We start from the raw sequence: 11,235 nt of genomic DNA on the forward strand, positions 1-11,235 counted from the left end.
CAACCCACTCCAGTGTTCTTGCCTGGAGAATCCCAGGGATGGCAGAGCCTGGACGGCTGTCGTCTATGGGGTCACACAGAGTCGGACACAACTGAAGCAACCTAGCAGCCGCAGCAGCAGAACTGTCCCAGGTGATGCTAGTGGTAAATAACCCACCTGCCATTCAGAAGACATAAGAGATGCAGGTTCACTCCCTGCATTGAGAAGATCCCCTGGAGGAGGGCATGGCAACCCACTCCAGTATTCTCGCCTAGAGAATTCCATGGACAGCGGAGCCTGGCAGACTATGATTCATGGGGTCGCAAAGAGTCAGACACGACTGAGGAGACATAACACGCAATACAAGAATTGCAACACACAAAGTATTTGGTATTTTCTCCATGAATGTGTCTTAAGTTTCCATTAAAACAGGTTTGGTAGCATCCTTACTTGAAAGAATATGTTAAAAAAAATAATTCAAGTTACATATGGAACAGAGAAGGTTGAATTTCTTTTCAAATGAGAATTCAGATCTTTTCTACTTCCCACCACACTGGAAAAAATAAATATGTATCATTCATTTAGGTCTAGATGCCAAGCCAGAATCCCAGAGTAGAATCAATCTCCTAACATACTGGTTTGATTTCATTGGATATTGTGCCTTCAGTGGTCACTCCTTAGCTCAAAAATAACTCTAGAGGTGTTATCCTTCTGTGACTCCTTTCAAATATTGTATTTGTCTGACTATAAGCTCCTCAGAGTAGCTCTTGGGTCTTGGCTTCCTCAAAGCATTTTATATAATACGCCTTCCAAAATGTAAATTAATAGACAGGCAATATTTGAATGCCTCAAGCCAAAGAAGTAAATAATAGAAATGTCAGACAGTCTGAGTGACCTTTTGAAAGGAGTGGAACTTTTCATTTATTTTAAATTATACTACAAAGACTTTTTATTTGCCCTTCCAACAGGTAGGGTTTCACAGAGCATTGTCTAAGAAAATATGGAGTCAGACATTGGCCCAGGTAACTGTAACTAAATAACAAACATTTCCTAACACAAAGAGAAAGTAGAACCAGCAGCAAGACTCTGCACTAAACCCAATGAGTTCAAGTGAGATAAATGCCAAACCAAGACATACAATCTATATTCTAGAACAAAAAGGGACCTCATAGACTACTTTGCTCAATCCCTTTTTTCCCTAGATCCAGCTGTTGAGACCAGGAAAGACTGAGGGACTTGACCAACAGCGCAAAAGTAGTGCTAAATCCAAAACTAAAAAACTCTTTTCCTGTCCCCCAATCCTTTGCTTTTACAGCTACATCCGAGGTTCATTATTTATACTGCCAGTTCAGTGGATGATCTTCCATATAAACCAAAAAGCTCATCAGTGACTCAGATTTTTAGAAGTTTGAATAGAAAAACCATTTGTTCATATCTAACTCAAAGTTAACTTATATCTTATGCTTTATATAACGTTGTTTCTTCCTCATGCCAGGTATCAGAGTTAATTGCTCTTCAAGATATCCTCACAGATTTTTTGCTTTAAAATGGAAATCCCACAGACTTAGGACCCTGGCAGGCTACAATCCATGGGGTCACAAAGAGTAAAACACAACTGAGCACACGTGCACTCATGGTCATTATACAACCACAGGGCAAAAAAATATGTAAAATAACTTAACTTTCCTGACTAGGATGGTGAGTAGGATAACAGACTGTCTATGAAGTAATACCACATGGTAAGCCAATTCAACTGTTTATATAAGTGAAGGAACACACAAGGCTTCCCGGGTACAGGGCTGTTCTGCTGTGTCTTGGGAAGCCCAGAGGACCTGCAAGAGAACAGCTACTATTGTTCCTGGCCACAATCTCATTTGGATGCTATGTCTGTACAGCAGGCAAAACAAAAGACCAAAAGTAGATCCCAGAAGAGAACAGCAGACCCTAACGATACAATTTCTCACATTGCTAATGAGCAATAGCAGTTTTTCCTCTCTTTTCTTAAACCCCGAGGTTTCTTACATTTCCTAGAACTTTGCCAAGGTGTGGGTATGCATGTTGGTGTCAAGTATCAGGAATGTACATTAGGAGCCAACATGGTAGGCCCTAGGAAAAATTGTAAGATGCTTTCCACACCTTACCACTTCCTCAACACTTTTTTCTTTCTCTGAGGTTCTGTTCCCTCCAAAAGGATCTTCGGTCTTGAGGATCCTGATAAAGATTTACAGCAGGAATGGTAAATACATGATATGTGTGCCCCCACTTCTTGCCTGCTATGCCTGTGGAAGATATTGCTAATTACAACTATTTCTCAAGTGGATATGACCTCCTAGTTTATCTCAATATGGAATTCCCAACAATCGTTCCTAATCAAACATAGCATGCAAGAGAAATATTCTTCAACCCCAAAAGTCTTGGACAATAATATGCAAAATAACAAGCTGCAAGGTTGACATTTCTCCCCCTAAATCATTCTAATGGAGAGACAAACTTTGTTTGCCAGAATAAATAAGAAAGCCTTAGAAAATACTATACCTTAAATCTGGAGACACTTCCATGGTTAGCCTTAACACTTGGAGGTTCTAGGGCTCAATACTTTCACCATGTGTTCCCATAATGCAGTGGTTCTCAAACTTCAGCTGCTGTCAGAATCTCCTGGAGGGCTTGATAAATCATAGATAGATTGCCAGGCCCCACTCTCAGAGTGCCTGATTCAGTTGTCCTAGGGAAAGGCCCAAGATTTCTCAGAAATAATTCCCAGGTGATACTGAAACTCCTGGTCAAGAAACCACACTTTAAGAACCACCACTATAATCCCTTGTACTGGGAATTCCATCCTTATCCTTATGCCTGCTCACCTGAGCCCACTTTCCTACAGTCATAGAGGTCTAAAAAGGCAGTTCCTTTGGTCTTCTCTCCATCTCCGTTCTCCCTGACCTCTCAGCAGTATTCTATTTTGACATCCATTCCTCTCTTCAATGCTGAACCACCCAGAGGGTCCTGCTAAATATATTATATAAATCTTCATTATCTCCTTACACTCAGAGAAATCTAGGCTTGGTCCTTAGTTCTTTCTCTTTCTGAATGTACTTTATCTCACCTATTTCCATGAATGACTTCTAACCACATTAACCTGATTTAAGTTGCATCTCCCAAATACATGCATTGATTCCTGACTTCTTGTCTTTGTAGTCCCAGCATTTGGTACAACACCAAGTCTCCCTTTCAACATGATCTACAAGACGGTGGAGTTCCCCAGTGGATTTTGTGTTAATAGTGGTACTTACTACAAGTTTTTTTTTCTTTGTTTCCATACTTGTAAGTTCCATTCATCCTGTGCTTCCACCTGAAAGGGCTTCATACCTATAGCTACTTATTCAAAACCTATACAACCACCAAGCCCCAATTATGTGCTGCCACCTTTATGAAGTCTTCCCTTCATAGACAAGACCCCAACTAGACAAACTTGCTTCTTTTCCTGAACTCCTTTCATAAGCACCTCTCACACGCAGCCTCTGTTACTTTCCTGAATGCAAACCCTCTCCCTCCTACTCTGAATTAAGTCCTTTAACTATAGGCAAATTGTGGTTACCACATGTTCTCCTATTTTTCAAAATAATCTGGATTGCAGGTATCTTACGCAATTATCTTCTTCAGTACACTCATATTTGTCACACTATGTGTCCTAATTTTGGATTCAGAGTGTATGCTTCTCAAAATAAATAACCCATGATTTATTTGGGGACATCATTATACTTCTTCTGGTATAGGAGCCACCCAGAAATATCACAAGTATTCCCTTAATAACAATCCAATTCTTTTCATATGAAGATTATTTATTCTGGGACTTCCCTGGTGGTCCAGTGGTTAAGAATCCACCTTGTAATGCAGGGAACATGGGTTCAATCCCTGGTCGGAGAACTAAGATCCCACATGCCTCAAGGCAACTAAGCCCTTGCTCTGCAACTACTGAGCCCACAGGCCACAATGAAAGATTCAACATGATGGAGCCAAATAAATAAATATAAAAAAAGAAAAGATTACCTGTTCTATGTCACAAAGACCTTTTATCACCACCAAGGAAAGAGTGCCTGCCCCAACTCCATACAACTAAAGACATTCAAGATTTAATCTGCACACTGAACCCCAGCTAGATTCTGAGCCAGTTCTAACCCCCATCATGGAGGTCTCTTAGCAGCCCCACTCCCACCAGCTTGAAGAGCCTAGGATTAGATATTGTTGCCGTTGCCAGCATGATAGCCTGTGTCCGTTTGGCCCACCAGTCTGCTAACTGCAGTTTACTTACCAGGCACTGCTGAAACTCTGCACAATCCAGGTGAGTTGCTTTCTCTCCTAGTTCCCAATTTGCATTCCAGTTCTTCAAGCTTGAGCCATATGTTGACGGGGTGCCTACAACTGACCTAGCCTGCCCTAGGCACCTCTGCACAGGGGCCTACACTCTGTCACTATTCTTCCAGGCCTCCAGACAAGCCCTCCTCAGAAAAGCACTAGCTTCCAACTAGGAGTATGCTCCTATTCAAGGAGTTTGCCATTGAACTTTGCTCACTAAATTAGCCTCTACCTGGTGTTTCTGGGCTTCCCTGGTGGCTCAGACAGTAAAATATCTACCTGCAGTGCAGGACACCCAGGTTTGATCCCTGGGTAGGGAAAATCCCCTGGAGAAGGAAATGGCTAGCCACACCAGTATTCTTGCCTGGAGAATCACATGGACAGAGGAGCCAGGCAGGCTACAGTCCATAGGCTCTCAACGAGTTGGACACGACTGAAGAGACTTAGCTTGCACACCAGTGTTTCTGAAGAGTCCTTAGATGCAGTGATTTGGGCCTTGGGGCCACATCACAGTGGCTGATGATAAAGGTCCACATGACACCTTCCAGAGCCCTAAGGCCTGGATGGCTGCAGGACTCACTTCCCGTGGCACCGCCTGGCCCTGGTCCACTGCTCCTTCTGGGGATCCCTGTGTGTGGGGTTGAGAAAGGTCTCATTCATGTTACTCTGGCTGCCACATGCTCTTCCCGTGAACTCCATGAGTCTGGGCCTTAGCTTGGCCCAACCCTCCAGTTCTAGTTAGGATCATCTCATGAGGAATGAAACATACGGCGAGTCACAGAAGGCAAGCTTCTCCTTGAGAGTTTCGTCCTGCCAGCCTAACCCTCTTGTCAAGGTGATCTTCCATAACCCTACTCTCTTCCCAACTAGTTTCAGAATATTGGAAGAATTGGGTTGACCAAGGAAAAATCTTGGTCCCAGATACCTGAACAGTTGTAGGGAGGATGGTTTTGGTTTCAGTTCAGAATACTTACATTTATACACTAGGTTTGCATGATTTTCAGATTCTCCCAAAGACAACTTCAACAGCTCCTCAAAATAATGAACTCCTAAGGCAAGTTTAGCCCACAAAGAAAACAAAGACGTGCTCACTTGATAATCACCAGGAATGACATTCAAATTCAACACCTAGCAACAATTAATTGATTTTGCTGGTCACCAACAACACCCTTAAAAGAGTAAAACCTCCAGAACAGTTGCTAGAATACACTGTTCTTATATCTAGCAAATCTTTTTCCATGCTATTGCCAATGAAAATAAGCCATCTGCTGACCCAACACTGCGAATAAGAAAGTTCTAGATGGAAAACACTAGTTGTCAATCTCCTCAACCTTCTAATGATATTTTTGACTTGCTATTGTCCAACTACTCTTTGATTTTAAATAATGTAACTAGGCAAACACTGCTTTGAGGGCTATTGCATTAGAGAGGCTGCTTGATATGCTATGTTAATTAATAACAGTAGAGGATTTGAGAATTTACAAAACACTTTTCATTTAATCCTATATACCTAATCACCACATAGATGAGGTCAGTAAAAGCTAGAAGTCTTTCTTCTCACCTCCTTCCACCCAGCAAGCTATTTTAGTTCCCTCTCAAAGTCGACTCTTCACTAAAAAATGAAAATAAAACTCAGTGGCACAGGGAATCCTGACAACTAGTTTATATATAACAACCAATTTATCCAATCACTTCACTTGTCCCAATATAGGCCCCCAAGGCCTCTACTTCCATCCTGCCAACCACTGAAAAAAACAAATTAATTTATTAAAATTTCCCTCAAATAAAACTGCCTTGAATTGTGACTCTCACTAAATTTGAGGACTAGCTGTAACATCACATTAAACTAAATAAATAATGATTTCCCTGGTGGTCCAATGGTTAAGAATCTATACTTCCACTGTAAAGAGCACAGGTTTGATCCCTGGTGAGGGAACTAAGATCCCACATGCCACGTAGTGAGATCAAAAAATACCTTAAAAAATAAAATAACTAGAGTAGAATTTTGTTACTATAATCTTGCAATTTGGACCATTAGTCATGAGCAACCCGTACCAACAGTTTGAAACAATTTCAAATTGATCTTTCCTGCTTCTATGACTTCCATGTAAGTTACGCGTGACTTCTGGTCATCTTACATACTTCATCCTGACAAACATTTGCTAATGGAGATAAGATGACTTGGGTAATTTTTCATTTAAGTAGTAATATTTTTGTTAAGTGCTGACTGTTTAAGTTAGCAACCAAAGTTAAATCCACAAGGTATAAAAAGTTTTGTTTATTAAAAAAAGAAAGAAAAATCTTGGTCCACATCATTCTTCTATAGAGCATCTGAATAATAGCTGGGCTATAAATAGAAGATGCAAGAATGACTAATTCTGTTTTGATTCCATCTCTTCGATGACAAAGGAAATCCCTCTGTACAAACACTAAGCTAAATCAGAACAGCTTGACTTGTGGAATTTTATCTAGAACATCTACATCAAACAAGTAAGAGTGCCAACCTTGAAGATGGACAAATAATTCCCCAAGGAACCCAGTTTTATGACTATCAACTTGGGGGAGCTGTGATTTAAAAGAAAGACAAATACAGCCCTGCTTTAAGAGAATACTCACTTAAAATCGTCACTGCTATTAAAAGGCAAGAGACATTTACCCCCAATTCCTTTATCCTGGAAAAACCTTTCTGTCGTTTGCGACTGAGAGAGAGAAAATGCATCATTTGTAGTTAGAATCTTTCTTTAGAAACTTAGTTATATCTTCAGAAATTTGTCAGCTAAATTAGGCCCCTTGCCATATAGAGAAAAGTATTCTGGCGCTGCCCTGGGAAGGAAATGAATGAAAGACTGGGATGAATTTTCCATGGAAGCCGACAATTAAAATTGTTTTCTTTGGTATATCCCTTTCTGTCAGTTGTTTCTGAGCTCTCCAAGAGAAGAAAAAAGTTAAGAAGCCTGATTCAGTCATTTCCAAATCTCACTTCCAGTTTCCATCTTATTAAAGACATGACTTAACTTTAATGTGTGTAACATAAACAGAATCATAAAAGGGAAAGAATTAGAACAGTCTGGAAGGGTCAGTGTCCAAGGCAGGAAAACGCCACAGCTGATTTGCACCTTTTATTTTTGTGGTCCTTTTGCTTTGTTTACTGCAAGGAGAAATTCCCCGTCCCCCCCGGCTGCTGATTCTCACCCTCCATTACAATCGCTGGGAATTCCAATTTCACAAAGCTATTACAATACAGCCACAAATAATCCATCTTGTCAAGTCCATCTTCGGGACTGAAGATAAAGTTGGAGCTGAGTTGCTACACACATCTGGAGAAGGTTCGTTACTTGTAATCGTGAGCCGCTCTGTTAATGCACCCATGAGAAAGGGGTTGACAGGCTGCATATTTCTGCAAACTGTTCCCAGAAAGAACCAATTTCCTGACTTCCATGTGGTGTCAATAATGGAGGCATGAGATGGAGCAGTGCTTATGAAATACTGAATCTGCTTATAGGACCAGCTAGAAGCAAATTCAGACCACCTGGGAGAGGGAGCCTTGACGTGGGTACCCCTTCTTTGGCACACACATGGCCATCTGAATGATATGCTCTAATCTACGTATTTGGGTTTACTTGACACAAAACTTCCTGACAGTAGTACCACAGGGTGCGGGAGAGAAAGAGAGAGATTGTGAGAGTGAAAGGGAAAGAGAGAAAGGCAATAAAACACATTTCTGCACATTTAGAATTGAAACAGTTCAATTCACTGACATTATTAAATTTACTATCATAAGCAGCCAAAGTTCATCTTATTCATCAGGAAAAAAGTGACTGATGTTTCATGGCATTAGTATTAGATCATTTTAGTTCTTGCCAATAAAAACAAAGCATTAGTGTTTCAATGTTTTAATATCATGATTTAATTCTCTCAATGATATTAAGACCAAGAAGCTCAACCAACGTGAAGACCCCATCAAAATTCTTGAGTCAAAACTATGGTTCCAAAATGAGTTCACCATTCTAACCTCGCATTTCACAGCATATATTTTATGCTTGTGACTTTCCAAATACGGATACTTAACATTGCAAATGTAAAGTTTTATATCACTTAACTTGTGTTGCAAGGGTTTGCCTAAGTAAATAGAAAAACATCTGGGCTCTTTTTACTGGCAAAAGCAAGAGATATCTGACCTCAGATCAGATTCTGAGACTTGAATGTTAACGTGGTCTTTCCACAGAACATCTCTTATTTTCCACAACTCTCTGCTGAGAGGGTTCAGCCCAGTACTTTGAAGGGAAGGACAGGACAAAGCACACATCCCAGGAAGACTTATGTCCCACTTGGCTTCCCTTACCCCCAAACTTTACCCACAGGTCTAACCAGTTCTTGTCTAAACAAAGGGATAAAGAACAAACCTTCAAGGTCTCATCCACCCTCAGGGGTCTAGCTCTTGATTTCCCCACACAAGAGAATATGCAATACACTGCTTCAGCCATGAGTCTGTCCGAGCTTTCAGTCCGTCCTGTCAGAAATTCCAGGGCACCATCTATGAGTCTAGCCTGAGATTTCCTTGACTTCAAACAAACTCCCACCTAGGTAGGACTCCCTGGAGTCTGGAGCTACCATTGTCTGCAAAGTGGCATCTGGGCTTCAGCTCCATTTCTGACTTGGTACTGCCCTCCACAAACAAAACAGATCCTGTGAACAGGGTCTCTATCCACATGCAAGAGAACTAACAGTAGGGCCACCTGTTCTGGAACAGCTCTGGATGGCACCATTCTCATTGTTCTCCAGGTGAATGGCACACCTGAACCCACAACAATAATGAAGGGATACTCCCTGCAGTTGTGCACTGTGGCAGCCCTTGGACTCTAGTCTAATTCTTCTTGCAATTTTAATTGAAATTCAGGAACAGCAAACTTAATCCCAGATCAGCTTTTGACTAAATATTTTACTAAAATTAACCTTTTCTTTTATCTTTTTTAACTGAAAGGTAAAACTTTTATGTTGAACATATGTAATTGTGCTTCTTAAAAGTATAGCTATTGCCCAACCACAAGAACCAAGGCCTCTTTCAATAGTCATCCTCTTCACAAGTTCGATGTTTCTTAGAATTTTAGACTTTTAGACCTGGAAGATTATATATTAATATGTCCACTCAAAGATGTATACAATAATGTTCATAGTTGCATTATTCAAGATAGCCAAAAAAGTGGAAACAATCCAAACATCCATAGACTGATAAGTGGATAGATAAAATGTGGTATGCCCATTCAACAGACTGCTATTCAACAACGAAAAGAAACAAAGTAACAATCTATACTATAACGCTGGATGAACCTCAAAGACATTGTACTTAATGAAGGAAGCCAGACATGAAAGATTGTATACTTTATGGCTCTATTTACATAAAATGTTTAGAAAAGACAAGTCTATAGAAACAGAAAGTAGGTAAATGGTTGTTGGGTTGAGTGGGCACAGAATCTACCTGTAAATGGGCACATATTTTTGAGGTGAAGAAAATGTTCCAAATTTGGGTTGTGATGATTCTTGTCCAACACTGTAAGTTTACTTTAAAAATCACTCAACTGTACACTTCAAAGAAAAGTTTGAATAAAAACAATAATGGCTAACTTACCTGTATTCAAGAGTCTAAAAGTGCTTACATGTGTTCTCTTATTAAACCTTCACAGCAAACCATGTTGAATGGTACTAGTATTATTCCCATTTTACAGATGAGAACACTGAGTCTTAGAATCATTAAATCATTCTCTCAGAGTCACATAGCTAATAAATGGTGGAATGAAAACTTCAGTCCAGACTACCTTACTCTGGAATTTAACTACTATGCCACAGCATCCCAGAAGTTGTTCTTTACCATATATATGCCCTGAATTTATCAGAGGTGTGGAAAAATAGGGACTGTCATCACTCTCTGGTATAATCAGGCAGGACCTAGAGCAGGCAGAAGCCCCAGGACAGTTTCTTCAGGATGTAAGAAGCCTCATCAATTTACCCTAAGTGCCACGTAAATGTGTTTATTTTGTATATGTGTCATGGGCTTCCCTGGTGGCTCAGATGGTAAAGAATCTTCCTAGAATGCAGGAGATGCATGTTCGATCTCTGAGTTGGGAACATTCCCTGGAGAAGGGAATGACTACCCACTCCAATATTCTTGCCTAGAGAATTCCATGGATAGAGGAGCCTGGCAGGCTACAGTCATGGGGTCTCAGAGAGTTGAACACGACTGACTGACTAGCACACACACACATGACTCAAAATCCCACTGCACTTTAGAATCACATTCTCTTATACTGTAGCTGTTTACACTCCTTGTGTAGCCAGGGTCACACTTGGGGGCTGTGACTAGGCCTGTGTACGAGGCTTCCAAGCAAGCACCCTTTCCCCAGAGCATGGTGCCTTCCATGTAATGATAGAAAGTTTGACTGAATGCCATGACAGCAATTGCTCTTAAAGGCAAAATAATTTTAGATTAAAAAACAAAAGCTTCATTTTCAAGAACATGGAAATATAGACTAGAAGAACCCTGGGCTCATCATCTCTCACCTAGATTACCCAGTGGTGATATTCTGACCTCCATGCAACCAGTCTGGCCCCAAGCATTCTCTAGGCTGTACCCTAAGTGGTTTTCCTGATGTATGGAGCATATCATGTCACTCCTCTCCTTAACAGGGACCACAGAGCGAAGTCCTAACTCCTTCATATGGACCCCTTTCACCAGCATAATCTTCCTACAGTCAAAATGGACTACATTCAGTTCCCCAAAATGCAATGTGCAGGCAGTGGGCCTTTGCACATGCTGTTCCCACAGACCTACCTGAGGTTCATCGGCTTCCCGAAATAAACAGGAAAACATCTGGACTCCGTTTTCTGACAAAATAAATTTTTTTTCTGCTA

Source organism: Moschus berezovskii, chromosome 9 (genome assembly GCF_049115385.1).
Source record: "Moschus berezovskii isolate FMDL1 chromosome 9, NW_MosBer_1.0, whole genome shotgun sequence".
Lineage (NCBI taxonomy): Eukaryota > Metazoa > Chordata > Mammalia > Artiodactyla > Moschidae > Moschus > Moschus berezovskii.